General features: G+C 44.1%; 1 protein-coding gene across 1 annotated transcript in view; it reads right to left on the minus strand.

Moving 5' to 3' along the window:
- The window catches only part of LOC109893324 (signal transducer and activator of transcription 5B-like), an 81,344-nt gene that overhangs the window by 33,981 nt on the left and 20,062 nt on the right, over positions 1–27,301 (minus strand). The window lies entirely within an intron of this gene.

A 27,301-nucleotide genomic window follows, 5' to 3' on the forward strand; every position in this document is an offset into this window, starting at 1 on the left:
GGGTAGAGAGAGAAAGAGAGAGATGGGTCAAAGCGCCCCTGGGGAGAAGAGAGGGGGGGAAAAAGTCTCACTGAGTACAAGTGACCATCAGGGAGTCAACAAAGGGCAGAAAACATCATCTGTACTTGACAGACAACAGGATTACACATTTTTCAGTAATCCTGTCAGTAAGAAGAGGAGAGGAAAACACAGTGTGAAGCATCAACCATCACTCTCCCGAGCTCAGTCTCAGTGACTCCACTGGAACCACTATGTCCCTCTGGTTCGTTGTGTATGGCCCACCACCACCCCCACCACAGGTGATAGAACCACAGTGGCCTATCATCCTCTACAGTCTACAGCAGTGTGTTACTGTGTCCGTCTACAACCCTGTAGTGACAGGAGAGAGTGTCAGTAAAGAGTCAGTCCTTAACCCTGAGGGGTCGCTCTACTCCTCTCTCTCCACTGTGTGTGTGTGTGTGTGTGTGTGTGTGTGTGTGTGTGTGTGTGTGTGTGTGTGTGTGTGTGTGTGTGTGTGTGTGTGTGTTGTGTGTGTGTGTGTGGATGTGTTTAACTATACTTGCGGGGACCAGAAATTAACAAAAAACTGACCAACTGGGGACATTAAGTTAGTCCTCACAAGGTTAAACGCTATTTCTATGGGGTTAGGGTTAAGGTTAGAATTAGTGTTAGGGTTAGTTTTAGGGTTAGGAGCTAGGATTAAGGTTAGTTTTAGGGTTAGGAGCTAAGGTTAGGTTTAGGGTTAGTTTTAGAGTTAGGAGCTAGGGTTAAGGTTAGGTTTTGGGGTTAGGGTTAGGGTACGGTTAGGTTTAGGGAAAATAGGATTTTGAATGGGACTGAATTGTGTGTCCCCACAAGGTTAGTTTGTGTGTTTGTGTGTGTGTGTGTGCTTTTGTGCATCTCCAAATTGCAACTCCAGGATGTCTAGCAAGATCTCCAGTAAATCTATAAATATCTCAAATTGTGTTACACATTGTACAGAATGAAAATGAAAGCAAGTGTTGGGGCTCTTTTTGCAAGAAGTCTATGTCACCCACTCTTTCCTCTTAGGAGAAACAGCATTTAATTTACACAAGTACTTCCTGTTAGGACCTTAAATGGCAAACTGCCACACCACCCACCACCACCACCCATGTGAAACTCACAGCTTGTTAGTTCGTGATGACACCAACTACCCAACTAAACAACACACAAATCAACCAAGTGACTCATGTGACTGCAAATAGAAACACATCTACTCTTCTACAGAAAGCAGAAGACACATAAATGATTTACCTCAAATATCCAGGTTCTCCAACCTAAATCAACCCTACAACAAAAATTCAAACGACAACTTCTTCATTAGCATATTTAAAATGCTAACTGATTGCAGCATTACCTTTAAGTCAGATGCATGACACTGATATTTACGGTTATAAAGAGACAGGGGAAATGCCTGGGACAACTCAGCACTGTACAAAGGCCAGGTATAGAGAGGTAATAGGGGGAACTCGTACTGATAAATGGTATACAGATATAGGATCTTAATTTGATCGGTATCTCACTGCAGGAAAATAATCCTGCAGCAACAGGAAATGTAAACTATTGTGTGGATTATAAATAATGGACATTTTGTAGGGGCTGATACATTTCAGTTAGGGCAAATCAAGTCTGTAATTTTAAAGTGGAAATCACAAACTTTAGACGCCTTATTAAACCTTGAATACACTACAAGTTTGCATTAAAATATCCTATAACAACAGGGTGATAAAATTAACATCCTACAGCTGTAGGGACTTGCTGTTCTTGTTGATTGACTGTCTGGACTGACTGCACACACTACACAGCCTAGATGGCTGTTAGGTAAATCTTCATGAACATCAAACAAGCTGTAGGTCTGTGACAACACTGCCCGCCCTGCCTGCCTCTGACAGTAGCCTCTGCACTGTGGCTGGCTGTGTCAACCCCTCACCTCTCTCTCTCTCTCTCTCTCTCTCTCTCCATTCAATTATCTCTCTCCTATCTCTCTCTCTCTCCATTCAATTCTCTCTCTTCTCCCTCTTTCTCACCTTGTCCACTCCCCCCACTCTTTCTCCTCCCCCTCTCAATTCAAAGGGCTTTATTGGCATAAGAAACATATGTTTACATTGCCAAAGCAAGTAAAATAGATAATAAACAAAAGTTAAATTAACAGTAAACTACAAAGGAATAGAGACATTTCAAATGTCACATTTTAATTTTACTTAACTAGGCAGGTCAGTTAAGAACAAATTCTTATTTTCAATGACGGCCTAGGAATAGTGGGTTAACTGCCTTGTTCAGGGGCAGAACGACAGATTTGTACCTTGTCAGCTCGGGGGTTTCAAACTTGCAACCTTCTGGTTACTAGTCCAACGCTCAAACCACTAGGCTACTCTGCCTCCCCAAATTATGGCTATGTACCATGTTGTAAACAATGTGAAAATGGTAAAAGTACAAAAGGGAAAATAAATAAATATAAATATGGGTTGTATTTACAATGGTGCTTGTTCTTCACTGGTTGCCCTTTTCTTGTGGCAACAGGTCACAAATCTTGCTGCTGTGATGTCACACTTTAATATTTCACCTAATAGATATGAGTTTATAAAAATTGGATTTGTTTAAAAATTCTTTGTGGGTCTGTGTAATCTCTCTCTCTCCCACCTCCACTCTCTCTCTCCGCAACTTTCCTGGCACCATGCTCTGTGCATAATCACACTGTCCCCCTGCCAAGGTTTATAAATAACCTCTGAAGTAACAGCTGAGTGTAAAATTAAGCACTTAACCCACATCCAGCGTGTCCAACCCACATAGCCGCATCTGTCTCTCTCCCCCTACCCCAGATGGATCCAGACTAAGAGGGGGGAGCACTGCAGTCCAAAGGGCACATTTTCAAACAGACGCAGCAGTTCGAGGCAAGTCTGTGATAGACAGGACCCAGAGGAATGGGAGTTGGGGGGGGGGGGGGGTAGCTTCATGATTTAGAGGTGGGGTGTTAAGGGAGGGTCCCAAACAGATTTAGGAAACTGGGAAACCTTGGACCGTCAAGAGTGCAATAGTTAGGATATAACACCGTAGAAATGTTGTGTTGACCCCCACTGTAACCCCTCACATCATGACATCACAGCAGACCACTCGGTCTAGTAGAGTCCTGCCTGGCTGGCTGCAAACATTAGGCATGGACATAGTGCAGCTTGCTTGTTAACAAATCAACTTGCCAGTCGATAGGAAGCAAAAGACAGAACATGAAACTCCCAGTAAAGACCAGAACAGCGAGGATGGATTCCAGCCAAGGCCATCCAGCGGAGTGGACAGAGAGACTAGCCTCCATAGAGACTGTGAACAGGCTCATGTCAGGGACACTGCATTGGAATTTACGGGTTGTATTGTACTAGCTACAGTAGAAGTTCCGATGATCATCTCTGCTGTACCCCAGAGGACAACACATGACTGGGTCTGTGAGGTGTCGAGAGGGAAAGAGGGGTGAGGCGACAGGAGACAGGGACAAAAGAAGCCCTTTGTGCCTCCCAGTTCCAGCCCAGAGGGGATGACACTACAGACGTGACAGGAATAGCATCCTTCTATCAACCCAACCCTACCTCCCACCACCATATTTACTGTATACAGTAGACATGACATGACTCATCAGTTCACTACCAAGGTCATGCAGGCAATACAGTTGAAGTCGGAAGTTTACATACACTTAGTTTAGAGTCATTAAAACTCGTTTTTCAACCACTTGAAAGCTTGTGGAAGGCTACCCGAAACGTTTGACCCAAGCTAAACAATTTAAAGGCAATGCTACCAAATACTAATTGAGTGTATGTAAACTTCTGACCCACTGGGAATGTGACGAAAGAAATAAAAGCTGAAATAAATCTAACAGACCTTGAACAGGATATTTTTACTAGGATGAAATGTCAGGAATTGTGAAAAACTGAGTTTAAATGTATTTGGCTAAGGTGTATGTAAACTTCCAACTTCAACTGTACATTAGGTGGGCTGTGGTGCTGGGTGTTTGTGGGCATAATGTGTGTGTGTGTCTGCTTGCGTGTGTGTTCACACATGCTCATCCCTGCATGTGAACATTTGCTTCCAGCTGTGGGTTGGGTAGATTTAGAACTATTTACTGATCATGTTTAATTAATAATAAGGGCAGAAAAATCCCCCCTGGGAATCCAACATGTAGCAGGACATCACATCATGGTCTAGTCTCTCTGCCCTGTGGTTTATCCCTCCTCTCCCAGCAGCACCACTGTCTGCCTGTCTGCCAGTTCCTGTCTGTTTTTCACAGCCACGCTGCACAGCAGGACCCTCTACTAGCACATCCACATAACACATCCTAAGGGTAGCAACATTACTATTGCTGCCATGCTATGTTGTTGTCTTAGGTCTCTCTTTATGTAGTATTGTGGTGTCTCTCTTGTTGTGATGTAGGTTTTTGTCCATATATTTATTTTATTTAGTATTTTTAATCCCCCCAAGAGGCCTTTTGCCTTTTGGTAGGTCATCATTGTAAATAAGAATTTGTTCTTAACTGACTTGCCTAATTAAATACATCTTAAATTAAAAAATAAAACAGTTGAGTGGAGCGCGGCTACTGTATAATGTTTACATTTAAAAAATGTATTTGGGTTTGTTTGTGTGTGTGTGCAAGTCTGCGTGTGTAGGGATGTCTATGTCTACAGATAGTGGAACTAAGGCTATGTTGGCACAGTCTGTCTGTCTGTCTACAGAGGACATTGGTCTAAATGAGCATGAAAAAGGGTCATCGTGGTCACATGTTTGTCATTAACTTAATGACAAACTTGTGACATCCATGCAGGCCCAGGGCTGGGCTGGGCTCCTCTTGAAGAACAGAGTGGTTACGAGACACACAAAAATATACACACACAAAGCTTTATTCATACTGAACATAACAGCTCTTCATTGAGAGGTCGATGTAACCATCAAAGAAAGCATTTGTCACCGTCTGATGGGAGCAGGGGTACTGAGTGAAGCAGGAGAGAGGGCAGTGCTCTGTAAAGAGGGACAGCCACATGTTGGCACGCTAATGAATCGCATAACGAAGCGTATTCAACAGGGGCGGTTCCAAGGCCTGTCTCTGGGCCCTTTACGGCCGGGGCCTGATAGAATCATTACGCTGTTCGGAGCAGGAACAATGGAGGGACACAGAGGACTTTGATCATGGGACCGACCCAAAGGAGATGGATGGGGAGCTTGGCTAAGAGGACCCCTCGTGAACCGCCCTGGGGAGGAACGAGTGTAGAGAAGATGAAGGATAACGGATTGCAGGATGACTGGTTTATGCATCCCCACTTCTCCAAACTTTATAACATTCTGAGATGGAAAGGGGAACTAAGGAAGAAAACCTGTTATAAAAGGCAGTGTAACTGTGGTAACTAACTCAGGTGAGTGCTCTGCACAGGGGTCGACTGACTCCCACTACCACTTAGCCCCATCGATCAGGTGCGTCACACACGTTGCTAAGGAGAAGTCGACCAAGCGAACCTGTTGCACTCCGCTGGAGAACACACGCTGCCAGATTGAAAGGCCCAATGCTACTTACTGAGAGGAGACAAGAGAAAAGACATGAGTGATGTCATTACTATCTATCCAGCTGTAGAATACTAATACGCCTGCAGTTAATAGCAGAACATCTACCCTCTGTTAGGCACTATCAGTGTCAATGGCAGCAGCAGTACACACACACACACACACACACACACACACACACACACACACACACACACACACACACACACACACACACACACACACACACACACACACACACACACACACACACAGTCTTGACCCATGGACAGATCCCCCCCCACGGTGCTAGTCAGTACAGGCTTGGAGTTGAGAACATAATGACCTGCTAGCTGTGATTATGGGGTGCAGAGAAAGGAGGAAAGACACACAGACATTATGCACACTCACACACAACAACACACACATTTTCACACAGCAGCCAGAGACTCAAAATGTGTGGTATTATTTGGATCCTGAGAACCAGGTAGGCCAGAGAGCACTCCGCCTCTTTCTTCACCAACACCCCCTTTTACATCCCCTCAGTGGGATACAGAGAGAAGAGGGTGTCTTGGATGTTTGAACAAAAGGAAGAGCGCACATACAAAAGAAACACACGCCCTAAATTCCCAACATGCTGTATGTCAATATTGATGACAGTCAAAATGAGACACTGTGAAATGCTCATGGGTGTTACTTGTGCATGTCAAAATGACTGCTATCTATTGTAGGCTACAGGAATGTCGGTCTATCTCGCTCCGTCTGAGAGTCTAGCAGTAATAATGTCCTCCTGACTGGTTCTATAAGGAAAGGGGGGATACCTAGTCAGTTGTACAACTGAACGCATTCAACTGAAATGTGTCTTCCACATTTAACCCAACCTGGGAATACTGAGTGGTGGGAAATGTCTGAGTTTGCTCTATCTTGGAAATTGAGCTCCTTCTTCACAAGTTGGGAATTGTGGCTAAACCCAAAGACCAACCCACACAGCGTGGCATAGAAGAGAGAGAGAGGTTGCTAGGGATTTAGTTTGATTAGTAAACAAAAAGCATCTCAACCTCAGCACACATTCTTCACAAACCAACTGTTTGTTTCTGTGTCTACATTCGTTACTGTCCTAGACATAGAAATAAACAGCTAAGCCTGGGCTACCATCCCAACCAGAAGTGAAGCCAGAACTGTCAGTCTATCTCGATCCGTCTGAAGTGCAGCTCATTGGCAGCCCTTCTATTTAAAAACCAAAGGACCTATTTCTATACTGTAATTCTGTAGGGGGCGTGACGGGAGCAGCACTCATACATGGCAATTGAAAGGCATTCTCTGACTACACAGATCCATGGACAGCCTCAAACTATGCATCTAGACGCAACACAGAAGCCTCAGCCTCTCTAAAGGAATATAAGTGTGTGTGTTTGTGTACTTCTCCAGCTCTTATAGCGCACCAGAGGCTGGAAAGCTGTAACTTCTAATGTTCCAGCCACTGACATGGGAGACTGCAGAGTGATGGAAGGGAAGGGGAGGGCAGGGCAACAAGTAGACAACAGAATCAATCAAAGCACACAGCTCCCAGCTCTCCGCCTGCATGGGAAAAGACCTGTGGCCACATATATGGGTGATCAAACACAGTCTGCCATTGACAACTGCTCAATGCAGTCATGCTGATGTGGTTACCTACTTAGGCTTCATTTACACAAGCAATTTAGATATGTTGCCCAATTATTAGCAAAAGAGCTGATCTGATTGATTAAAATACCAATTAGTGGGAAAATATCAGAATTGGGCTGCCTGTGTAAACGCAGCCATAATGGCAAGAATAATTCAGAATTGTGGATTGTCTGAGAGCCCACTAGATGCAAGAACACAACACAGCATAAGGGCTAGTCATACACAGCTGTCGTAATAAATGTTGCTTCTGCAAGACTATGTTCTAGAACAGGTATACATGTACGCGCAATGTCGTCTGGGGTACGGCAAATAAAACTGTGATTAACGTTTAAAGAAATTATATATATAAATCTATATATTTAATTTTTTTCACATTTTCAAACAGTCCATTTAAATTTTCCAACGGGGCTATACATTTGTGTGAGGTTTATTTTCCATGCCTGAGTAGCCTCGTTTCACTGGCAAAAATCAAATCAAACCCTCTAGTGTTCAGCGGAAATAACAACACAATGTCAAATACAGGTAGCCTAGACAAATAATGAACATATAATCACATGAACTGTTACTCTCTCGCGGGAATTCCACTAACGGTCCGTTTGTAGCCATTCTGCTGCTCATTGAGTTTGCTCGAAAATTGATAAATGGTTCAAAAAAAGTAGAAACACATACCATAGGAACACATACCATAGGAACACATACCATAGGAACACATACCATAGGAACACATTCCATAGGAACACATACCATAGGAACACATACCATAGGAACACATACCATAGGAACACATACCAGCTCTATTGGGAGTACTGCTACTACCAGCAGTAATACACCTGCACCTGTCGACGACAAACGTTGTTCTGCTTCCACGAGCACATTCAATGCTAGCATCAGTAATTCTACATGTGCTGTTAGCTCAGCTAGCATGGATACTGACAGTTGTGAATCTGAGTCAGTCGAAGAGCTGGTATATGTCCTCTACATTTACGGGGGTTCAATTAAGGAAGACATCCTCTTCTGCAAACCACTGGAAACCAGGACAACAGGAGAGGATATTTTTAAAGTACTGGACAACTTTGTGACATCAAATGGACTTTGGTGGTCAAGATGTGTTGGTATCTGTGGTGCAAAAGCCATGACAGGGAGACAGTGGAGTGGTAACGTGCAAGCAGTTGCTCCCGACGCCACTGCAGCATCCACGAGAGGCTCTTGCTGCCAAGGGAATGAATGCCTGACAGCTTGAAAGATGTTTTGGACACTGCAGTGAAAATGGTTAACTTTAAAGTTAAAGCAAGGCCCCTGAACTTGTGTATTTTCTGCACTATGCAATGATACGGGCAGCGACCATGTAACAATTTTACAACATACAGAAGTGTGCTGGTTATCAAGGGGCAAAGTATTGACACGTTTTTTTAAATTGAGAGATGAGCTTAAAGTTCTTTACTGACCATAATTTTCACTTGTCTGACTGCTTGCATGATGATGAGTTTGGCCTATCTGGGTGATGCTTTTTCTCGCCTGAATGATCTGAATCTAGGATTCCAGGGACTCTCCGCAACTATATTCAATGTACGGGACAAAATTGAGGCTATGATTAAGAAGGTGGAGCTCTTCTCTGTCTGCATTAACAAGGACAACACACAGGTATTTCCATCATTGTATGATTTTCTGCGTGCAAATTAACTCAAGCTTACGGACAATGTCAAATGTGATATATGGAAGCACCTCAATTAGGCAGGTACTTTACTGAAACGGATGACACAAACAACTGGATTCGTTATCCCTTTCATGCCTTGCCTCCAGTCCATTTACCAATATCTGAACAAGAGAACCTCATCGAAATTGCAACTCAGTGCTGTGAAAATGTAATTTAATCAGAAGCCACTGCCAGATTTCTGTATTGAGCTGCACTCAGAGTATCCTGCCTTGGCATATCGCGCTGTTAAGACACTGATGTCCTTTGCAACCACGTACCTATGTGAGAGTGGATTCTCGGCCCTCACTAGCATGAAAACTAAATACAGGCACAGACTGTGTGTGGAAAAGGATTTAAGACTGAGATTCTCTCTGATACAACCCAACATTGCAGAGTTATGTGCATCCTTTCAAGCACACCCTTCTCATTAACCTGTGGTGAGTTATTCACAATTTTAATGAACAAATTAAGTTTTATATGTAAGATGGCTAAATAAAGATCAAAATGATTGATTATTATTATTATATTATTATTTGTGCCCTGGTCCTATAAGAGCTCTTTGTCACTTCCCACGAGCCGGGTTGTGACACAAGCTCACACTCATTCTTATGTTTAATAAATGTATCGTATTGTGTGTGTTTGCTGGAGGTTGAATGTTTGAAGGGGTACGGGACTATAAAAAGTTTGGAAACCACTGTTCTAGAGGAATATTGCACCATAAACATGTCATTACCGTAGCTCTGCGGCTATGTCTGATGAATGATGCTTTAGTTCACAGTGAGCGGACCAGATATTTCTGCTGAGTCTGCAGCACAGGAGCCATAGTTCACTGGTGATGACACAGAGAGAACGTGGCTGGCCTTTTACAATGCTGTGGAGGAGTAGGTCAAGTATTTAAAGGGAATGGAAGAGTGGAAAAGTAGAGGGAGGGAGGGATGGATGGAGGGGGTTAGCTTGAAAAGCACGCTGGAGAAGCATGTGACATCGAGGATCCGCCAATGAGAGCCAAGGTAGTGTAGCTAGGTCAAAAAGAACCAGGCCGGGCAAAGACTAAATGTCTGTCTGCAGAGTGAAGTGTAGTTTTATAAAAATCATTTAATGGAGTACACTCCCAGTCTTATTAATGGAGGACAGGAGTTTTTCAAGCATTTTTATCAATAGTTAGTTCAGGTCACATAGTCAGGAAAGACACCTGACCTTAGCGAATACAGCAGACTTACTGGAATAGCGAGTGTTTGCAATGTATAACCGCATTACATCTTACGCCACCGTTGGTTATGTCTCTTCATGTGTCCCTCTTTGGAACCCTTTAAAGGAAGTGTCCAAGTAGACACTAGACACTTCAGGTGAGTCATAGTGGCTTCCTCTTTCTCTGAAATAGGCCAGGCCAAATTCTTGTTACTCTCACCATTTTGTGGGAAAGGACTTTGGATCAGTCAGGCTGATGTTTACTGGGATATGTCTTGTTCTGGAAGCAGAACTGAGTGATTTCCACTAGATGGGCCAGCCGCAAAGTCAAATATATATATTGTAAAAACCATGAAAACAAACATTTGCTTTTTGGTCGTAGCCCTTTACACTCGTACCCATATACGCGTTGAAAATAGATATGGGCACCGATAAGCACCTAAATTGGAACACAGTAGCTGTACATTAACCTGCTATAAATGACATCAGAGCTCAGGCTCTAAGCTTCACAGTGCTGTGAGGGTTTTGACTGACAGCCGTGTTGAACTTGAACACCGCGCGTGACAAGAAGTCGCCCCAATCCCTCCTGCTAATTGGACAACTTTTGCAACTGTTTTGGTTTTCTGAGTGAGGGAAGTGTTGTAAATTAAGAGAACTCTATGTATTTTGAAATATGAGAAGGTGAGGATTATAATAAACACTGCTTTGATGTCATACAAGCAGGCCAAACACACGAGTCCTAATGTGCGACTTCACATTTCCATATCATAAAACTCATGAACTCATGAAACTCATGTGAAGAGAAGAGAACGGAACACACAGCTGAATGCACGCATGACTCCTTTCTATACGCACAAAATTACAATCCGTTTCCCTGTATTGCATTGTGAAAGCTTAGCACTGTCACATCATATTTTAGAACTTAGCTAGGCATGTTGGAAATAGAACAAGCGTTCAAATGATGCCCACCTGACTCGTTTTTGGATTGCGTAAACACCAACGGTAATTGTGTGATGGCGGGGATGCAGGGTTGTGTTCCAACCAAAACGACAACAAGTGTGCTCTAGTTCCTCAACGGCACAGCTAGGAGAGCTCAACAAGCACCTTATAGTTGAAGACTCTTCTTTTGAGTCATAAAGTGCATCGAAACGACTTAGGAACTGCGTACACTTTGGAGAGGTGTTTGACCACATGGAGACACCAGTCAGTCCTCTGACTCAAACCCATGTTTCTTTTTATGTCTTATGTTGCATCTACCCCACATTTTCCAGGAAATGTTCTTATCATGTTCCTGAATGTGTCCAGAATATTTTCAGATTTCGTTATCAACAAATGCAGGGAGAAAAGTACAGTAAATGTAATATGCAAAATAAATGAACAGTAATGTTTGGAATCAGTCTTGTCAGGTGAACTGTTGTCTTCTTTGGTCAAATCATTTCCCCATAATCGCCCCATAAACTGTTCCCTTTCAAGTGCTACCATGCTTATTAATTTCATTTAAATGTAGCCCTGATCCGTGTAGGCCAATTCCCACGAGTGTAAAGGGTTAGGCATTATTGTTAGCTAAGGTTAGTGTTAAGGTTAGGTTTAAAATCTGATTTTATGACGCTGTGGCTTCGCCACTCTGCACAGCTGCCTCCAGAACAACATTCATGACGAAAAACGCTAACCTGCCTTGAAACAGTGGAACACTTGTGCTCTGACAGACACACTGGAACCTCTCAGAAGGCATGGGTCACATCATTTGAGTGGTTTTGAATGATCTTGAAGGGATTCGATTTAAATGAAAGCACAACTTTTACACTACATATACAAAAGTATGTGGACTTCCTTCAAATGAATGGATTTGGCTATTTCAGCCACACCCATTGCTGACGTGCATAAAATCGTGCACACATCCATGAAATCTCCATAGACAAACATTGTCAGTAGAATGGCCTTACTGAAGAGCTCAGTGACTTTCAACGTGGCACTGTCATAGGATGCCACTTTTCCAACAAGTCAGTTTGTCAAATTTCTGCCCTTCTAGAGCTGCCTGGGTCAACTGTAAGTGCTGTTATTGTGAAGTGGAAACGTCTAGGAGCAATAACGGCTCAGCCACGAAGTGACAGGCCACACAAGCTCACAGAACGGGACGGCCGAGTCCTGAAGCACATAGCATGTAAAAATCGTCTGTCCTCGGTTGGAACACTCACCACCGAGTTCCAAACTGCCTCTGAAAGCAACGTCAGCACAAGAACTGTTCGTCAGGAGCTTCAAATGGGTTTCCATGGCCGAGCAGCCGCACACAAGCCTAAGATCTCCATGCGCTGGAGTGGTGTAATACCCGCTCCCATTGGACTCTGGAGCAGTGGAAATGCGTTCTCTGGCGTGATGAATCACACTTCACCATCTGGCAGTCTGACGGACGAATCTGGGTTTGGCGGATGCCAGGAAAATGCTACCTGTCCGAATGCCAACTGTAAAGTTTGGTGGAGGAGGAATAATGATCTGGGGCTGTTTTTCATGGTTCAGGCTCGGTCCCTTTGTCCCTTCACTGGAACTATCTTAACGCTACAGCATTCAATGACATTCTAGAAGATTCTGTGCTTCCAACTTTGTGGCAACAGTTTGGGGAAGGCCCTTTCCTGTTTCAGCATGAAAATGCCTCCGTGCACAAAGCAATACAGAAATATTGTTGAAATCAGTGGGGAAGAACTTGAATGGACTGCACAGAGCCCATCGAAAACCTTTTGGGATGAATTGGAACGCAGACTGTGAGCCAGGCCTAATCGCCCAACATCAGTGCCCGACCTCACTAATGTTCTTGTGGCTGAAATGAAAGCAAGTCCCCGTAGCAATGTTCCAACATCTAGTGGAAAGCCTTCCCAGAAGAGTGGAGGCTGTTATAGCAGCAAATGGGGGACCAACTCCATATTAAAGTCCATGATTTTGAAATGTTCGACGAGCAGGTGTCCACATACTTTTGGTCATGTAGTGTACGTTAAAACAGACAATGATACAGTATGTTGTGTGATGCACCCGGCTAGGAGCAACTATGTTCAGTTAATTGTACTAGTTAAGTCCACTAGCAGACTTGTTTTGGTGCTTTGAAGGGATATTGAGTGAGATAACGATACTTGATACAACAGTAGACTGTAGATTAAACAGCATGGAGCACCAAAGAGATTAGATTTAGATTTCTCTGTTCACTAGCAGTGTGTGAGGAGAATGGACGCACACACACACATATATACACTGCAGAGATACTGTTCTTCCTGTTGTGTCAGGTGCATGTCCGTCAGTCACTGATTCAGAGGGAGGGAGGGCGAAAAGGAGAGCAGGCAGGCGGGAGAGAGACAGGTGCTGATTGAGCCAAGCGCTCTGTTCTGATCTGTGCTTGCCCCCTCTCTCTCTCTCTGACAATGTGAGAGAATCTGACCTCATTGTGCTCACTAGGCATGCTAGGCTCTGTAAATCTCTCTCTCCTCTCCCCACCCACAGCCCTCTGCAGCCTGCTGCCTCTCTGCTCTGTGTTGGCCCATTCTCTCCAGCCATCTGGTCAGGGTACGGTCCTGAGACATAAACATAAAGGGCCTGCACCCTACGTAAACGGAGCCACGGAGCATCGCATGTGGTCCGTTCCAAAATTTCAGCCACGTAAAGGTACGTAGAAATACACAGAAAACAGCGCTCTGTCGCAGCGTTTGCGTGAAGTGGCCTTAAGGTGAGGTACCCTGAGTAACTGCCTGACTGGTTGACTTGCTGACTGACTGTGGGTATCAGCAGCACATTGCACTGAGTGTCCACAGGGTCCACTTCTAGGGAATGATTTGGATACGTTCCATGAACGTTTGGCACTAAGAGCCTGGTTCTCACGTCATGTTAACATAATCCTAAATCAGGGACTTTAGGGTCACACAGGTTCTAATCGAAGGGAGGCGCTCGGAGGCACTACGATACATGCATCCGCAACTCCATACCTTCATGTAGTATTTGGGTTGGTGTGTGTGTGTGTGTGAGAGTTTCTGGTTTGTTGTTTATAGTAGAGTACCAGGTGTGACAGGATGGTTATTACTACAGCTGTGCTCTGGGTAGCCCTGGAGACTTCACTTAGTCAGTAATACACCTCTCTCACATACCAAATGTAACAGTTCATTCTGATTACATCAAATAAGAAGAAGTTGAACTTGCTCTGCACGTCCAGGTCTGTAGAGGGGTTTGGGTCAGTCAGAGCAGGGCTGCACAACTCCAGTCCTGGAGGGCCACAAAGTCGACTGCTTTTCATTCCTGCCTTTTTAAATCAGTGACTGACTCAGACCTGGACAACCAGGATTGAGCACTGAGTGACAGTGATGAATCCATGATCTGTTAGGAAGAAGAAACAACTCCAGCAGAACTGGGGGGTCATAGTATGTATGTTCACTGGGCATATGTGTATGTGTGTGCATGTTTGTCTCTCTGTGTTTGTGTGTGTGTGTGTGCATGTTTGTCTCTCTGTGTTTGTGTATGTGTGTGCATATTTGTCTCTGTGTTTGTGTGTGTGTGTGCACGCGGGCATGCAAGTTTGTCTCTGTGTGTATGTGTGTGTGCATGTCTCTCTCTCTCTCTCTGTGTGTGTGTGTTTGTCAGAAAGTCATTATATAATCATGGAGGGATGACATAAGGCTGGGGTCAGCAGGAGGACTGCCAGCTGGCAGGAGAGATGCCAGGCCACAGCCAGGTTGGGTTGGACCAGTTCACAGCAGCCTCCTCCATCCACAGTGGGTGGGGAGAGAGAATGAGCCAGGCAGGGGGTAAGAAGGACCAACAATCCCTTGTTTACACTAACTGATATCATGCAGTCCACACCATTCCTCAGATGTTAACACCCCTAGCACCATAACGTTCATATCCTTTACAACACAATCACCAGTAGAAGATCAGGTCCCACTGACAATGACTGTAAACACAACAAGCATGGTCCTGTCCTTCTGACCTACAAATCCTACTGTAGGATGGCAGCATGTGGCACGGGGCTATGAGGTCAGCCATCACCAAGAAGCTTAACCTACATATGGATCAAAACAAGATGGCAGATGAAATGACCCACTGAAAGACCCATCACTAGCACATGTCACAAACACTTCAGTTCACTAATCTGTCAGTTAAGGACATGGGCCTATGACTAAGGCATGGCTGTTAAGCCCCTACTGCTGTGGCATTTGCACGTGTGTGTGTGCATGTGTACATGGTCTACTGGCAAAGACCAGGCTCACACCACAAACAAAGCAAACAGAGAGTGTAGCGGATCAATTTAGACCAATGATATTTGGGTCTCATTATCCAGCTCTAATCTGGCCTAAAAGCCTTGGCCTGGGCTCATGGGGCAGAACTAACACAGCTGACCACATGGAATGGCTGCATTGTTCAGCCTCAGTCCCAGTTACTGAAGACTGGAGCCCCTGCCTCCATAGCATAGCATTGAATTCCCTTCCCTTCAGCAGCTGAGCCCAGACCTCGGGCCCCATGGAGGAGACCTGACCACATTAGTGCCTGGTCACTGCCCACACCCTCATCAGAGACTTCAGCAATCCACTGACAACCAGCAGTTCTGCTCTCTCTGCAGTAAGTGAACGTGTAAGAAGGCAGCTCCACTTGTCCAACAGGGCTTGTTACGTAACAGCAGTTACAACACAGAGAGAGAGACAACCAAATGCTCTACTTTATTGTTCAGATCAGTATGTGTATAAAATCCTAATCACATCAGTGAACAATTCAATCACAGAAAACCAAGGCTCCCTCCCAGCTCTGTGTAGCTACTTTGTTACCATGAATTGGCCTTCAATGAGACTGGTCCAGGGCCAATCCCTGCCATCTGTCCAGGAGCCAAGGTCCACCAGAGGCCTGATCCCCCCTCACAGACAGCCTGTGCTACTTCGGTATCTGGTTCTGTACCAGAGGAACCACCACTAGCCAGGCTCTCTGACACACTAACCAGTCAGTCACAACCTCACATAACACAAGCCAGCCTTATAACGTCAAGAGATCTTGCTTAGCGGCGCAGACCAGCCACCTCCAGGATTAGAGGTATTTTCTGATGACACAACAACCTTCTCCAAGCGAACAGACAAACCATTATCTCTGTCCGTAGGGTCATGGTGGAGTGGATCAGACAGGCCAGGCGGCCCGGTGTGGTGAGGTGCTGCTGCCTCAGATGGCTGGCTGCAGTAAAGCAGATTTAGAGGAGGGATGAAGGGAGAGAAAGAGGAGATTAAGAGGCTGAGATTGACAGCTGGAGACGGTGTAATGAGGCCCCTCAACAAAAGGGCTAGGAAGACAAGTCTGAGGGGGGACCATGTTTACGCATCCTTTAGAGGGTTGCTGATGGGGCCTCAGCGAGCCTCCTGGGAGAGGAATTTCAGGGGCCACCATCCCAGCCACTGCCCCAGCATAGCCCCCTAGCACCTGTCCTGCCCCTGTCCCAGTCCTGCCCCTGTCCCAGTCCTGCCCCAGCCCAGTCCCAGCCCTGCCACAGTCCGTCCCCTGTCCCAGTCCCAGTCCTGCCCCAGTAGGGCGTGAGGTAAGTAGAGCAAATTGCTACTGCTCAAATCTCATTAACACTCTCTCCCAAGGCTTGGAGGAGGAGACTTGCAGTAGACATGCCCACAAGGTTAGGACCTGTCTATTCAAACAGTAGGCGGCCACCATCGAGGCATTCGTGGAGGCAGTGTTGACCTCACAAAAAAGGGTCCTAGTAAATAAAGGTCAGCACTCAATAGAAGAATAGAAGAAAAAGAAGCCAGCTCTCACTAGATGTAGTTGCAGCAGATCCATAGCGTTTTCACTCAATAGAAGAAAAAGAAGCCAGCTCTCACTAGATGTAGTTGCAGCAGATCCTTAGCGTTTTCACTCAATAGAAGAAAAAGAAGCCAGCTCTCACTAGATGCAGTTGTAGCAGATCCTTAGCGTTTTCACTCAATAGAAGAAAAAGAAGCCAGCTCTCACTAGATGTAGTTGCAGCAGAGAGAGGCAACATGTCCTAATATTCAATGTCCTCATGTAGAATAGTCATTCTAGAGTCGAGCCAGACTAGTGGAGGTCCCTACTGTATAGCATTTACACTATGATGACGTCTATCCGAGCTCCAGCTAGCCATTGATACAACTGATTTATTGTCACACACACCGTATAGGTGGAGTGAAATGTGGTGTTTCACAGGGTCAGCCATAGTAGGATGGTGTCCCTGGAGCAAATTAGGGTTAAGTGCTTCGCTCAAGGGCACATCGACACATTTTCCACCTTGTCGGCTCGGATAGACGCTCTAGACGCTAGGCGCCCTAATAGCGTAGCCTACCAATCTGCTGACACTGGACAATCATTTTTTGCAATTTTGTTAATTTTTTAAATATTATTATTATTATTATTATTATATATATTTTTTATTACCCCATTTTTCTCCACAATTTTGTGGTATCCAATTGGTAGTTGGTCTTGTCCCATCATTGCAACTCTTGTACAAACTTGGGAGAGGCAAAGGTCGAGAGCCGTGCGTCCCCCGAAACACGACCCGCCATGCCGCACTGCTTCTTGTCACACTGCTCATTTAACCCGGAAGACAGTCGCACCAATGTGTCGGAGGAAACACCGTTCAGCTGGCTACAAAGGTCAGCGTGCATGAACCCGGCCCACCACAAGGAGTCGCTAGAGCGCGATGAGATAAGGACAACCCAGCAGGCCAACCCACACCGGACAATCATGACCAGCATACAGTGTTATCATCACAGTCCAATTTAGAGAAGAGAGAAAGGGCCTGAGAACCAGCCGTGGGGTAAAGAAAGGGGCAAAAGTCAAGAGATAATGGAGAGAACCATTTCCTGCAGGGAAACTAGCTAGCTAATAGGCTTAAACCAGTCGCAATGATCACAAATTCACATCAATCACTCAAACCAAAAAATGCACTCAAACCATAACATGACTGCTTTGCTGGTAGTGTCTGTGTGATTGGGACTGGGAGACAGACAACCACAGTTGGTTATCATTGATTTGAGAGGTTGACAAAGGCCATTCGTGGATTTGTCAATAGGTGGTGTGAACTACAACACTTCAGCACCCACTTCCAGTTCACTACACAATGACCCATTAACAGCAGTGAGATGATTAACCGCCTGTCTGTAGTCTCTTTAGCTATCCGGGTTGCCTCCCACAATTTTCAAATGTTCTGGCTTAACACGTCTGTATGTAACTGAACTTCAGTTTGATATTGAGCAAATACGTCACTACCTTATACGCTTGCATAAAACGCAAAATAGTAGTTAGCAAGATGAAGATTAGAGGTAATTTTTTAATGTGTGCATTTCACAATTGGCTAGTTTGCATGAACTATCTACACTAAAACCACGGCAAAGGGTAGCTGGGTTTACGAGACTACCTGGTCTGGTCTCTGTGTGACAGACTGACTTGAAGCAGGGGGGAGAAGCCTGCAGCCTGAGCCTGCACCTCATCAAACTGTGGCATTTCATTTCTCTAACAGGCCCCTTTCATCAAGGCTGTGTTTATTGAATAATTCACTTACACCTCAGCCTCCTCTGTCTGTGAGAAGTCAACCTGATTAGGAAGAAGAAGAAAGGCCCTGTTGATTTATTAACAGAATAATAAGCTGTTAGAGCTGCTACTATCCTTCTGTCTGATGGTAGAGGTGTTACTATCTACTGTCTGATGGTAGAGGTGTTACTATCCTTCTGTCTGATGGTAGAGGTGTTACTATCTACTGTCTGATGGTAGAGGTGTTACTATCCTTCTGTCTGATGGTAGAGGTGTTACTATCCTACTGTCTGATGGTAGAGGTGTTACTATCCTTCTGTCTGATGGTAGAGGTGTTACTATCTACTGTCTGATGGTAGAGGTGTTACTATCCTACTGTTTGATGGTAGAGGTGTTACTATCCTACTCTCTGATGGTAGAGGTGCTCCTATCCTACTGTTTGATGGTAGAGGTGTTACTATCCTACTCTCTGATGGTAGAGGTGTTACTATCCTACTGTCTGATGGTAGAGGTGTTACTATCCTACTGTCTGATGGTAGAGGTGTTACTATCCTACTGTCTAATGGTAGGGGTGTAACTATCCTACTGTCTGGTGGTAGAGGTGTTACTATCCTTCTGTCTGATGGTAGAGGTGTTACTATCCTACTGTCTGATGGTAGAGGTGTTACTATCCTACTGTCTGATGGTAGGGGTGTAACTATCCTACTGTCTGGTGGTAGAGGTGTTACTATCCTTCTGTCTGATGGTAGAGGTGTTACTATCCTTCTGTCTGATGGTAGGGGTGTAACTATCCTACTGTCTGATGGTAGAGGTGTTACTATCCTACTGTCTGATGGTAGAGGTGTTACTATCCTTCTGTCTGATGGTAGGGGTGTAACTATCCTACTGTCTGGTGGTAGAGGTGTTACTATCCTTCTGTCTGATGGTAGAGGTGTTACTATCCTTCTGTCTGATGGTAGGGGTGTTACCATCCTACTGTCTGATGGTAGAGGTGTTACTATCCTACTGTCTGATGGTAGAGGTGTTACTATCCTACTGTCTGATGGTAGAGGTGTTACTATCCTACTGTCTGATGGTAGAGGTGTTACTATCCTACTGTCTGATGGTAGAGGTGTTACTATCCTTCTGTCTGATGGTAGGGGTGTTACCATCCTACTGTCTGATGGTAGAGGTGTTACTATCCTACTGTCTGATGGTAGAGGTGTTACTATCCTACTGTCTGATGGTAGAGGTGTTACTATCCTACTGTCTGATGGTAGAGGTGTTACTATCCTACTGTCTGATGGTAGAGGTGTTACTATCCTTCTGTCTGATGGTAGAGGTGTTACTATCCTACTCTCTGATGGTAGAGGTGTTACTATCCTACTGTTTGATGGTAGAGGTGTTACTATCCTACTCTCTGATGGTAGAGGTGTTACTATCCTACTCTCTGATGGTAGAGGTGTTACTATCCTACTGTTTGATGGTAGAGGTGTTACTATCTACTGTCTGATGGTAGAGGTGTTACTATCCTACTGTCTGATGGTAGAGGTGTTACTATCCTACTGTTTGATGGTAGAGGTGCTACTATCCTACTCTCTGATGGTAGAGGTGTTACTATCCTACTGTTTGATGGTAGAGCTGCTACTATCCTACTCTCTGATGGTAGAGGTGTTACTATCCTACTGTTTGATGGTAGAGCTGCTACTATCCTACTGTCTGATGGTAGAGGTGTTACTATCCTACTGTCTGATGGTAGAGGTGTTACTATCTACTGTCTGATGGTAGAGGTGTTACTATCCTTCTGTCTGATGGTAGAGGTGTTACTATCCTACTGTCTGATGGTAGAGGTGTTACTATCCTTCTGTCTGATGGTAGAGGTGTTACTATCTACTGTCTGATGGTAGAGGTGTTACTATCCTACTGTTTGATGGTAGAGGTGTTACTATCCTACTCTCTGATGGTAGAGGTGTTACTATCCTACTGTTTGATGGTAGAGGTGTTACTATCCTACTCTCTGATGGTAGAGGTGTTACTATCCTACTGTCTGATGGTAGAGGTGTTACTATCCTACTGTCTGATGGTAGAGGTGTTACTATCCTACTGTCTGATGGTAGGGGTGTAACTATCCTACTGTCTGGTGGTAGAGGTGTTACTATCCTTCTGTCTGATGGTAGAGGTGTTACTATCCTACTGTCTGATGGTAGAGGTGTTACTATCATACTGTCTGATGGTAGGGGTGTAACTATCCTACTGTCTGGTGGTAGAGGTGTTACTATCCTTCTGTCTGATGGTAGAGGTGTTACTATCCTTCTGTCTGATGGTAGGGGTGTAACTATCCTACTGTCTGATGGTAGAGGTGTTACTATCCTACTGTCTGATGGTAGAGGTGTTACTATGCTTCTGTCTGATGGTAGGGGTGTAACTATCCTACTGTCTGGTGGTAGAGGTGTTACTATCCTTCTGTCTGATGGTAGAGGTGTTACTATCCTTCTGTCTGATGGTAGGGGTGTTACCATCCTACTGTCTGATGGTAGAGGTGTTACTATCCTACTGTCTGATGGTAGAGGTGTTACTATCCTACTGTCTGATGGTAGAGGTGTTACTATCCTACTGTCTGATGGTAGAGGTGTTACTATCCTACTGTCTGATGGTAGAGGTGTTACTATCCTTCTGTCTGATGGTAGGGGTGTTACCATCCTACTGTCTGATGGTAGAGGTGTTACTATCCTACTGTCTGATGGTAGAGGTGTTACTATCCTACTGTCTGATGGTAGAGGTGTTACTATCCTACTGTCTGATGGTAGAGGTGCTACTATCCTACTCTCTGATGGTAGAGGTGTTACTATCCTACTGTCTGATGGTAGAGGTGTTACTATCCTACTGTCTGATGGTAGAGGTGTTACTATCCTACTGTCTGATGGTAGAGGTGTTACTATCCTACTGTCTGATGGTAGAGGTGTTACTATCCTACTGTCTGATGGTAGAGGTGTTACTATCCTACTGTCTGATGGTAGAGGTGTTACTATCCTACTGTCTGATGGTAGAGGTGTTACTATCCTACTGTCTGATGGTAGAGGTGTTACTATCCTACTGTCTGATGGTAGAGGTGTTACTATCCTTCTGTCTGATGGTAGAGGTGTTACTATCCTACTCTCTGATGGTAGAGGTGTTACTATCCTACTGTTTGATGGTAGAGGTGTTACTATCCTACTCTCTGATGGTAGAGGTGTTACTATCCTACTCTCTGATGGTAGAGGTGTTACTATCCTACTGTTTGATGGTAGAGGTGTTACTATCTACTGTCTGATGGTAGAGGTGTTACTATCCTACTGTCTGATGGTAGAGGTGTTACTATCCTACTGTTTGATGGTAGAGGTGCTACTATCCTACTCTCTGATGGTAGAGGTGTTACTATCCTACTGTCTGATGGTAGAGGTGTTACTATCCTACTGTCTGATGGTAGAGGTGTTACTATCCTACTGTCTGATGGTAGAGGTGTTACTATCCTACTGTCTGATGGTAGAGGTGTTACTATCCTACTGTCTGATGGTAGAGGTGTTACTATCCTACTGTCTGATGGTAGAGGTGTTACTATCCTACTGTCTGATGGTAGAGGTGTTACTATCCTTCTGTCTGATGGTAGAGGTGTTACTATCCTACTCTCTGATGGTAGAGGTGTTACTATCCTACTGTTTGATGGTAGAGGTGTTACTATCCTACTGTTTGATGGTAGAGCTGCTACTATCCTACTGTCTGATGGTAGAGGTGTTACTATCCTACTGTCTGATGGTAGAGGTGTTACTATCTACTGTCTGATGGTAGAGGTGTTACTATCCTTCTGTCTGATGGTAGAGGTGTTACTATCCTACTGTCTGATGGTAGAGGTGTTACTATCCTTCTGTCTGATGGTAGAGGTGTTACTATCTACTGTCTGATGGTAGAGGTGTTACTATCCTACTGTTTGATGGTAGAGGTGTTACTATCCTACTCTCTGATGGTAGAGGTGTTACTATCCTACTGTTTGATGGTAGAGGTGTTACTATCCTACTCTCTGATGGTAGAGGTGTTACTATCCTACTGTCTGATGGTAGAGGTGTTACTATCCTACTGTCTGATGGTAGAGGTGTTACTATCCTACTGTCTGATGGTAGAGGTGTTACTATCCTACTGTCTGATGGTAGAGGTGTTACTATCCTACTGTCTGATGGTAGAGGTGTTACTATCCTACTGTCTGATGGTAGAGGTGTTACTATCCTACTGTCTGATGGTAGAGGTGTTACTATCCTACTGTCTGATGGTAGAGGTGTTACTATCCTTCTGTCTGATGGTAGGGGTGTTACCATCCTACTGTCTGATGGTAGAGGTGTTACTATCCTACTGTCTGATGGTAGAGGTGTTACTATCCTACTGTCTGATGGTAGAGGTGTTACTATCCTACTGTCTGATGGTAGAGGTGCTACTATCCTACTCTCTGATGGTAGAGGTGTTACTATCCTACTGTCTGATGGTAGAGGTGTTACTATCCTACTGTCTGATGGTAGAGGTGTTACTATCCTACTGTCTGATGGTAGAGGTGTTACTATCCTACTGTCTGATGGTAGAGGTGTTACTATCCTACTGTCTGATGGTAGAGGTGTTACTATCCTACTGTCTGATGGTAGAGGTGTTACTATCCTTCTGTCTGATGGTAGAGGTGTTACTATCCTACTCTCTGATGGTAGAGGTGTTACTATCCTACTGTTTGATGGTAGAGGTGTTACTATCCTACTCTCTGATGGTAGAGGTGTTACTATCCTACTCTCTGATGGTAGAGGTGTTACTATCCTACTGTTTGATGGTAGAGGTGTTACTATCTACTGTCTGATGGTAGAGGTGTTACTATCCTACTGTCTGATGGTAGAGGTGTTACTATCCTACTGTTTGATGGTAGAGGTGCTACTATCCTACTCTCTGATGGTAGAGGTGTTACTATCCTACTGTCTGATGGTAGAGGTGTTACTATCCTACTGTCTGATGGTAGAGGTGTTACTATCCTACTGTCTGATGGTAGAGGTGTTACTATCCTACTGTCTGATGGTAGAGGTGTTACTATCCTACTGTCTGATGGTAGAGGTGTTACTATCCTACTGTTTGATGGTAGAGGTGTTACTATCCTACTGTCTGATGGTAGAGGTGTTACTATCCTACTGTCTGATGGTAGAGGTGTTACTATCTACTGTCTGATGGTAGAGGTGTTACTATCCTACTCTCTGATGGTAGAGGTGTTACTATCCTACTGTCTGATGGTAGAGGTGTTACTATCCTACTGTCTGATGGTAGAGGTGTTACTATCTACTGTCTGATGTTAGAGGTGTTACTATTCTACTCTCTGATGGTAGAGGTGTTACTATCCTACTGTCTGATGGTAGAGGTGTTACTATCCTACTGTCTGGTGGTAGAGGTGTTACTATCCTACTGTCTGATGGTAGAGGTGTTACTATCGTACTCTCTGATGTTAGAGATGTTACTATCCTACTGTCTGATGGTAGAGGTGTTACTATCCTACTGTCTGATGGTAGAGGTGTTACTATCCTACTGTCTGATGGTAGAGGTGTTACTATCGTACTCTCTGATGGTAGAGGTGTTACTATCCTACTGTCTGATGGTAGAGGTGTTACTATCCTACTGTCTGATGGTAGAGGTGTTACTATCCTACTGTCTGATGGTAGAGGTGCTACTATCCTACTCTCTGATGGTAGAGGTGTTACTATCCTACTGTCTGATGGTAGAGGTGTTACTATCCTACTGTCTGATGGTAGAGGTGTTACTATCCTACTGTCTGATGGTAGAGGTGTTACTATCCTACTGTCTGATGGTAGAGGTGTTACTATCCTACTGTCTGATGGTAGAGGTGTTACTATCCTACTGTCTGATGGTAGAGGTGTTACTATCCTACTGTCTGATGGTAGAGGTGTTACTATCCTTCTGTCTGATGGTAGAGGTGTTACTATCCTACTCTCTGATGGTAGAGGTGTTACTATCCTACTGTTTGATGGTAGAGGTGTTACTATCCTACTCTCTGATGGTAGAGGTGTTACTATCCTACTCTCTGATGGTAGAGGTGTTACTATCCTACTGTTTGATGGTAGAGGTGTTACTATCTACTGTCTGATGGTAGAGGTGTTACTATCCTACTGTCTGATGGTAGAGGTGTTACTATCCTACTGTTTGATGGTAGAGGTGTTACTATCCTACTCTCTGATGGTAGAGGTGTTACTATCCTACTGTCTGATGGTAGAGGTGTTACTATCCTACTGTTTGATGGTAGAGGTGTTACTATCCTACTGTCTGATGGTAGAGGTGTTACTATTCTACTGTCTGATGGTAGAGGTGTTACTATCTACTGTCTGATGGTAGAGGTGTTACTATCCTACTCTCTGATGGTAGAGGTGTTACTATCCTACTGTCTGATGGTAGAGGTGTTACTATCCTACTGTCTGATGGTAGAGGTGTTACTATCTACTGTCTGATGTTAGAGGTGTTACTATTCTACTCTCTGATGGTAGAGGTGTTACTATCCTACTGTCTGATGGTAGAGGTGTTACTATCCTACTGTCTGGTGGTAGAGGTGTTACTATCCTACTGTCTGATGGTAGAGGTGTTACTATCATACTCTCTGATGTTAGAGATGTTACTATCCTACTGTCTGATGGTAGAGGTGTTACTATCCTACTGTCTGATGGTAGAGGTGTTACTATCCTACTGTCTGATGGTAGAGGTGTTACTATCCTACTGTCTGATGGTAGAGGTGTTACTATCCTACTGTCTGGTCTGAAGGAGAATGACGAGACGCTGAACTGTAAAAGTTACGGTTTTATATGGCAGAAAAAAATGGTACTGTAAGATTCAGATTGTCACGCCCTGACCTTAGAGATCCTTATTATTCTCTATGTTTGGTTAGGTCAGGGTGTGACTCGGGTGGGAAAGTCTCTGTTTTCTATTCCTTTGTTTTTGGCCGAGTGTGGTTCCCAATCAGAGGCAGCTGTCTATCGTTGTCTCTGATTGGGGATCATATATAAGTTGTCATTTTCATTTTGGGTTTTGTGGGATCTTGTTTTCTGTTTAGTATCTGTGCCTGACAGAACTGTACGCTTTCGTTTTCACGTTTGTTATTTTGTTTGAGTGTTTATTGAATATTAAAATCATGAACACTTTCCACACTTTCCTTGGTCCAATCTTCATTCTACAAACACAGATTGTTTATATACAAGGTTGCAGGTGTTATTGCAGGGTACATATAGCTTAGGCTACGAGCTCCAACATGCAGGACTAAGTTAAATAAAACAATGAGAATGGACGAGTGCTGCCAAAAACAAATATTAATGTGTAGGCTACGTTGACCTGCAAAATCATTTCAAAGTCATCCTGCAAAATCATCCTGTTGTCCTGCATTTGGGATGTTTTGTGGTCACTCTAACTGTAGTGCCATAGTGGCGAGTAACCTTCCCCCCTCAGGACCAACCCATCTGACCCTATTAGGCTTTTTCCATTACAGCAATATTATGACACGCAGTAAGGCTAGTTACTGATCCTGTGACTCCACTACCTGGATATGCTCCAGTGTAGCCAATCAGATCACATCAGACCTGCCGGCTTTTATGCAAGTTCCCTGTAACATTAACCTATCACAGCAGGCGGAGAATAAATGCCTGAAACTAGATCCCATAAATATTGCTCTTGACAAGAAAAAAAATCTGTCGGGGGAGGTTCTCTTCTCCACTGTTCAACCAATCCAGTAAATGTAGAGGAGGACTTAAGACTGAGTGTCTCCTTGTTAACGTCCAAAAGAGGAAGTCACGTCACAGGCTCTCTTTCCATTTCCCTTGAAAACCAGAACATCCGGTTATTGGGGACTCGGCAAAGGCTACTGCAACATCTACACTCCACTTAACTGGCATCGGCCAGATCTCCTTAAAAGTGAACTACTTGTGCACATATACACAATAGTCCAAAAGTGGAAAGTAAAACAAGATGCTCCAATGGGCAGGATGTAATGGCAATAGAAGAGAAGAGCAGAGTGACCTTGCAAACAGAAAAACTGAACACCAAAAGAACATGCATTAATGTATTTTGGTTGTGTGTTTGTTTTTCTATTTCTGAAGATACGGTACAGTGAATGAAAAACAAGATGGTGATGTATACAGCACCAGTCAAAAGTTTGGACACACCTACTCATTCCAGGGTGTTTCTTAATCTTTGACTATTTTCTACATAGTAGAATAATAGTGAAGACATCAAAACAATGCAATAGCACATATGGAATCATGTTTTAACCAAAAAAGTGTTAAACAAATCAAAATATATTTTATATTTGAGATTCTTCAAAGTAGCCACCCTTTGCCTTGATGACAGCTTTGTACACTCCTGGCATTCTCTCAACCAGCTTCATGAGGTAGTAACCTGGAATGCATTTCAATTAACAGGTGTGCCTTGTTAAAAGTTCATTTCTGGAATTTCTTTCCTTCTTAATGCGTTTGAGCCAATCAGTTGTGTTGTGACAAGGTAGGGGTGGGTATACAGAAGATAGCCCTGTTTGGTAAAAGACCAAGTCCATATAATGGTAAGAACAGCTCAAATAAGCAAAGAGAAACGACAGTCCATTATTACTTTAAGACATTACTTTAAGTTGTGTCCAAACTTTTGACTGGTACTGTACATATATCAAAAGTTTAATCTATGCAAGATCCTCTCACTGCTCTC

This window comes from Oncorhynchus kisutch, linkage group LG6 (genome assembly GCF_002021735.2).
Source record: "Oncorhynchus kisutch isolate 150728-3 linkage group LG6, Okis_V2, whole genome shotgun sequence".
Taxonomy (NCBI): Eukaryota; Metazoa; Chordata; class Actinopteri; order Salmoniformes; family Salmonidae; genus Oncorhynchus; species Oncorhynchus kisutch.